General features: G+C 42.2%; 1 pseudogene; it reads left to right on the top strand.

Annotated features, from left to right (window-relative positions):
* Positions 1–427: 427 nt before the first annotated feature.
* LOC129082151 (GTP-binding nuclear protein Ran-like) lies at positions 428–1,077 on the top strand (annotated as a pseudogene).
* Positions 1,078–7,360: the final 6,283 nt, after the last annotated feature.

A 7,360-nucleotide genomic window follows, 5' to 3' on the forward strand; every position in this document is an offset into this window, starting at 1 on the left:
AAGAGAAGGGAACTTCAATGTGATAAAGGGTATTTATAAAAAATTTTACAACCATCACACTTAATAATGAGTGACAGAATGCTTTACCTGCAACATCAAGAAAAACACAAGATGTCTGATCTCATTGTTTTCATTCTTAACACTGAACTGGATATTTTAGCTAGGGCAATTAGGCAATAAAATAAAATGAATTAAAAAAAATCCAGATTGGAAAGGACATAACAAGCTCTTATTATTTGCAGATGACATAATTATACACACACACACACACACACACACACACACACACACACACACACATATATAATCCTAAGTCTCTAAGTCACTAAATATCTTTCATAACAAATAAATCCAGCAATTTTTTTAAAAAGAAGTCAATATACAAAAATCAGTTGTATTTTGAGATGCTTCTGGAAGTCACATCGCCATGGCTGCCCAAGGAAAACCCCAAATTCAGTTCAAACTTATGTTGGTTGGTGACGGTGGGACTGGGAAGACCACATTTGTGAAACGCCATCTCACAGGTGAATTTGAGAAGTGTGTAGCCACCCTGGGCATGGAGGCCCACCCCCTGGTGTTCCACACCAACCCATGGCCCATCAAGTTCACTGCGTGGGACACAGGGGGCCAGGAGAAGTTCAGCAACCTGTGGGACGGCTACTACATCCTAGCCCAGTGTGACATCATCATGTTCGAAGTCACCTCGAGAGGCCCTTACAAGAATGTGCCTAACTGGCACAGGGACCTGGTGCGGGTGTGCGAGAACATCCCCATTGTGATGTGCGGCAACAAGGTGGATATTAAGGACAGGAAAAATCAAGGCGAGGTCGATTGTCTTCCACCAAAAGAAGAACCTTCCGTACTACGACATTTCTACCAAAAGTAACTACAACTTAAAAAAGCCCTTCCTCTGGCTCACTAGAAAACTAATTGGAGACCCTAACTTAGAGTTTGTTGCCATGCCTGCTCTTGCCCCACCGCAGGTCGTCATGGACCTAGCGATTGGCAGCACAGGACGGACATGACCTCGAGGTTGCTCAGACCACTGCTCTGCCGGATGAGGACGATGACCTGTGAGAAATGGAAGCTGGAGCCCAGTGTCGGAAGTCTAGTTTTATAGGCAGCTGTCCTGTGATGTCAGTGGTGCAGCGTGTTTGCCGCTTTATTATCTAGCTAAGCAGAACCTGTGCTTGATCTGTGGGATGCTGAGAGATGAGTGGGCTTTGGAGTGAATGTGGCAATTTAAAAACACCTTCATTTGTTGGACCTGCATATTTAGCTGTTTTGGAACGCAGTGGTTTCCTTATTGAGTTTCAACTCTAAGACTGCAGCAGCCGTATCACAATGTTCAGTGAAGAAACCTTGTTTGTTACTGTCATTCTCGTTCCTTTTTGTTTAGAATCAGAATAAAGTTGTATTTCAAATATCAAATAAAAAAATCAGTTGTATTTCTATAGACTTGCAATTATGAATCGAAAAATGAAATTACAAAATTTTTATTTAAAATAAAATCAAAGACAATGAGATACGGAGGAATAAATTTAACAAAGTGCAAAACATACATTCTGAAAACTCAAAATATTTTTGAAAGAAATTTAAGGTGTCAGGGGTTAGATGACAATATTGTTAAGATGGCATATTCCCCAGATTTTTTTTGCTCTGTAGCATAACACAATCCCTATCAAAATCTTAACTGACTTCTTTGCAGAAATGCATACACTTATCCTAAAATTTATATGAATGAATCACCCAAAGTAACCTTGAAGAAAGAAGCAAAATTGGAAAACTCATGTTCCTGATTTCAAAACACACTACAAAGCTACAGTATTCAAGACAGTGTGGTACTGGCATAAGAATAGACATATAGATCAATGGAATAGAATTGAGAGTCCATAAATAAACTCACAGCTGTATAAATAATTGAGTTTTGACAAGGGTGCTAAGACCATACATTGTGGAAAACAGTTTTTTTTCAACAAATGGTGCTGGGAGAACTGGATAGCCATAGTCAAAGGAATGCGGCTGGACCCCCAATCTCACACCATATACAAAACTTAGCTAAAAATAAATCAAAATCTAAAGTAAGAGCTAAAACTACAAAACTCTAATAAAACATAGGTGTTATCTCTTTACAACTCTGGATTAGGTGATGTTTTCTTAGATATGCCACTAAATACACAAGCAACCAAACATGATAAATTGGACTTTATCAAAATTGAAAACTTTTGTAGGTCAAATAACATTATGAGAAAGTGAAAAGACAACATGCATCCCACAGAGTGGGAAAAATATTCACCAATAACAGGTGTATATGATAAGGGACATGTATCTAGAATATATAAAGAGCTCTTAAAACTCATTAGTAAGGAGACAAAAAATAAGCAAATATTGAAATAGACATTTCTCATAAAAATATAGAAGTGACCAATAAGCACCTAAAAAGATGATTAACTTCATTAGCCATGATATCAACACATATCAAAACTGCAATGAGATACCACTTCACACACACTAATACAGCTATAATTAAAATGACAGTTAAGTGTTGATGAGGATCTGAAGAAACTGTAATCTCATATACCCTCTGGCAGGCAAGAAGGAGGAATAAAAATGGGGTACTTAATGCCCACAGTTACTGTGAGTAGGTAATGTAGGAATGTAAAATGGGACAGTCCCTTTGGAAACAGTCTGATTCTTCCTCAAAAGGTAAATGTAGAGTTACCATGTAACCTAAAAATCCCACTCTTAATTATATATCAAAGAGAAATAGAAACATGTCCACATAAAAACTTGTACATGAATGTTCATAGCAGCCTTATTCCTAATAGAAAAAAGATGAAAACAGACAAAATGTCCACTATGAATGGATAAACCAAATATGGTATATGTACACAATTAAATGTTATTCATCCATAAAAAGGAATGAACTTATGATTTATGTTATAACATGGTATAATCTTGAAAACGCTATATCAAGTAAAAGAAGCCAGACACAAAAAGCCACATGTTGAATAATTACATTTATATGAAATGTTTGGAAAGGCCAAATCTATAGAAATAGAGAGTGTATTAATGATTGTTTAGGGCTTTCAAAGTTGAAAAGACATAGGGAATGGCTACTAATGGGTATGGGATTTCTCTTTGAGATGATAAAATATTTCAAAATTGATTATAATGATTGTTTCACAATTCTGTGAGTATAGCAATAACCATTAGATTGGATTATACACTTTAAATGAATGAATTGTATTTTATATATGCATCATTAATAAAGCTGTTTAAAAAGGATAAGGACAATTAAAAGGCCAAATAAACAGAGAGAAAAAGATGGCGGAGGAGTGAAAGGGAGTCACGCTGACCTCCTCCCAAAACCAAACTGGAATTGCAACTAAATAATGGAGTAATCACCTGGAAAGCAGTGGAGCGATAGTGGGAGAGGAGCCTTGGTGCCGGGGACAGCGGATTCGACTCTCACACATCCCACCGGGTGAGAATTGCGGTGGAGGCTCCAGAGGGTGGGCTGGGTGCGCACGGGCACTGGCACCAGAGGGACATTGAAACGGCCAGTTAGCTTCCCCCCGGGAAGAACGGGGTCTGAATCATAAACAGGAACCCCTAAACTACAGCCGCTAAAGCCGAGAAAATACAGACAAAACACAACCCCAAAAAGCTTAGGGGCACTCTCTGCCAGAGACAAGTGGCTGGGGATGCAAAAAGACATTTAAAGGGCCAACGCAAAAGTTGCAGCGGCAGCCACCCTCCTTGATCGCTGGGTACAGGCGGCAGCACGGTGGGCTGGTGCCTGGGAAAAGACTGGTGAGGAAAACTTTGTGAAGAGAACTGACTCTGCGGCCAGTGGAGCCCGGGTGATAACGCACTTCCCACTCTCCAGCTACCATCTCGCTCAGGCATAAGGGAATCAATTAACCTGCCTTTTGTGCGCTCCGCACACAGCTTGTGCGCCTGTGAGCTACGGGGCTGAGTGCAGACTGGCTGGGAGAGCCTTGAGGAGAGACTGGAGACAGTAGCGTTGGGGAAAGAACGGGAGGAGGAACCGGGGAGTCCCGACTCCCTCCCCGTTCGGTAGTCTCCATTGTGGGCTGGAAAGGCGCGACCCCAAAGAGGCAGAAGCGGGGCGCGCATGAACCAGACTGCCTGCGATTGAAACGCAGTCCGCACAGGGGTTGGATCCTCAGCCGAAGGGGTCACAGAACTGCCCAGAGGCCCCTGAGGGGAGACTAGAAACGGAGGCATTGGGGAAAGAACGGGAGGAGGAACCGGGGAGTCCTGACTCCTTCTCCTTGCCAAAGTCTCCATTGCGCGGGAAGAGGCCACACCCCCAAAGAGCCAAAAGCTGAAAAGCAAACATAGACACCCCAAAACACCCAGAGCAGGCGCGCACACTTGCGCCGAGTGACTGGCGAGGGTTGGCGAGCGTGTGTGTGACCCACGCGGGTTGGCGAACGCTTGCACCTGCCGGCAAGGCCTCACACAGACTGGCACCCATACGGCCTGCGAGGGAGTGCACAGAGGGGCAAGGGCAGGCGTAAATTGACCTACCCGCCGCGATTGCGGAGCAGCCCACAAAATAAGTAGAGCTGCCCAGAGTCCCTGGAGGAGAGACCAGAAACAGGATTAACCGGAGAGCTGATTTCCTCCCATTTCCGTAGTCCCCATTTGGCGAGGGCAAGCAACGCACCCAAAGAGCCAAAAGCGGGGAAAACACACAATAGAAGACTCTAAACTGACCAGTGCCGCGAAGCTCGCGTGCCAGGGAGGTCAGATGAGCACGGGAGGTCGCGAATAAGCCCCCTTGTCTGGGGCAAACACATGCGAGCCCAGGCAGGTGGGGGACCCTGCTGCGCTGGGAACGCGCTCAAGGAGCTCTCGTGAGAGCGCAGAGAGATCCCAAAAAATAGCCCAGCCCTGACCGAAGGGGTCACAGAGCTGCTCCAAGCAGGAGTCAGACACAGGCATTAGACTCCTGAAAGGCTCAAACAAACAACCCAAGGCCCTATAGGGTCAACAACTGACATCATCAGAGGCAAGCCCAGAAAGAAAAGTAAAGGACAAAAATACTTAACAGACTCTCACAAAAATGGGAAGAAAAAGAAGTTCTCCCCAAATGAGTGGAAAAGGGGACTCCCCACAGAGAGAGCTCAATGAAATAGAGGCAAGGGAACTATCAGATACTGAATTCAAAACAATGGTTCTAAGGAAGCTCAATGAGCTCAGCCAGCTCAAAGAGAACTATGAGAAACTGCAGAGAAACTATCAGGATCTTACAACAAACTATATCAGCCTGGAAAAGGACATAGAAACTATCAAGAAGACACAAGAGGATATGAAGAATACCATTTCTGAATTGAAGAACACAGTAGAAGGAATCCAAAGCAGGCTGGATGAAGCTGAGGATCGAATCAGTGAGATGGAGGATAAGGTAGAAAAAAGCTCCCAGAAAGAGCAAGAAATGGAAAAACGGCTCAAAAAGAATGAAGAAGCATTTAGGGAAATGCAGGACAACCTGAAACGCAATAATATCCGTATAATAGGGATACCAGAAGGAGAAGAAGAGGAGCAAGGAATAGAGAACCTCCTCGAAAAAGTAATGATGGAAAATTTCCCTAATTTGAGGAGAGAAAGGCTCTCATGGATCCAGGAGGCACAGAGGACCCCACTCAAGAAGGACCCAAAGAGGTCCACTCCAAGACACATCATCATTAAAATGGCAAATGTCAAAGACAAAGAGAGAATCCTGAAGGCAGCAAGGGAGAATGAGAAAGTAACATACAAGGGGGCCCCGATACGCCTAGGAGCTGACTTCTCAACAGAAACACTCCAAGCCAGAAGGGAATGGCAACAAATATTCCAAGCCATGAAAAGCAAGGGCCTACAGCCAAGGCTGCTCTACCCAGCTAGGCTCTCCATTAAAATAGAAGGAGAAATACGCAGTTTCCCAGACAAAAGAAAGCTAAAAGAATACATCTCTACCAAACCAGCACTCCAAGATATGCTAAGGGGACTGGTTTAAGCAGATGAAGGAAAAGAATGAGACAGAGAGGAACACAAGTACAAAGAGAAAAGATGAGTAAGTTTCTATCAGTAATATCTCTCAATGTGAATGGACTCAATGCCCCAATCAAAAGACACAGGGTAGCTGAATGGATAAGAAAACAGGACCCACACATATGCTGCCTACAAGAGACCCACCTCAGAGCAAAAGACCTACACAGATTGAAAGTAAAGGGATGGAAAATAATATTCCAAGCAAATGGACATGAGAAAAAGGCTGGCGTTGCCATACTTGTATCAGACAAAGTCGATTTCAAAGCAAAGGCCATAAAGAGAGACCCAGAGGGGCACTTTATCATACTTAAAGGAAGAATCTATCAAGAAGACATCAACATTGTAAACTTATATGCTCCCAATATAGGAGCCCCCAAGTTTATAAGGAAATTGTTGGATGACTTCAAAAAAAGATATAGATAGCAACACACTGATAGTAGGGGATTTCAACACCCCACTGTCCAAAATGGACAGATCTTCCAAACAAAACATTAATAAACATATCGTGGCGCTGAATGAAACACTGAATCAAAGAGACTTAACTGACATATATAGAATCTTACATCCCAAAGAAGAAAAATACACATTCTTTTCAAATGCTCATGGCAGTTTTTCAAAGATAGACCACATGATAGGACACAAAGCAAGCCTCAGTAAATTCAGGAAAATTGAAATAATACCAAACTTTTTCTCAGACCACAAGGCCTTGAAACTCGAAATCAAACTCAAAGAGAAACTTCACAAACTTGGAAACTCATGGAGACTGAACAGTACACTATTAAACAATGAATGGGTCAATAATGAGATAAGAGAAGAAATAAAAAAATTTCTGGAAACAAATGAAAATGAACAGACAACTGTCCAAAACCTATGGGACACAGCAAAGGCGGTCCTGAGAGGGAAGTTCATAGCAATACAGGCTTACCTAAAAAAGATAGAAACATTTCAAATAAAAGACCTAACACTACAACTTGAAGAACTGGAGAAACAACAACAAATAAATCCCAGAGCAAGGAGAAGGAAGGAAATAGTCAAGATTAGAGCAGAACTGAATGACATAGAGACAAAAAGAACAATTCAGAGGATCAACCAATCCAGAAGCTGGTTCTTTGAAAAGATTCATAAAGTGGACAAACCTTTGAGCAGACTCATCAAGAAAAAAAGGGAGAGGACCCAAATTAATAATATCAGAAATGAAAGAGGAGAAATAACAACTGATACCACAGAAATACAAGTGATCATCAGAAACTATTATGAACAATTATATGCCAAGAAATTTGAAAATCTGGATGAA

This window comes from Pteronotus mesoamericanus, unplaced genomic scaffold (assembly GCF_021234165.1).
Source record: "Pteronotus mesoamericanus isolate MK-2021 breed Mesoamerican mustached bat unplaced genomic scaffold, CSHL_Meso_final contig_124, whole genome shotgun sequence".
In the NCBI taxonomy this organism is placed as follows: Eukaryota; Metazoa; Chordata; class Mammalia; order Chiroptera; family Mormoopidae; genus Pteronotus; species Pteronotus mesoamericanus.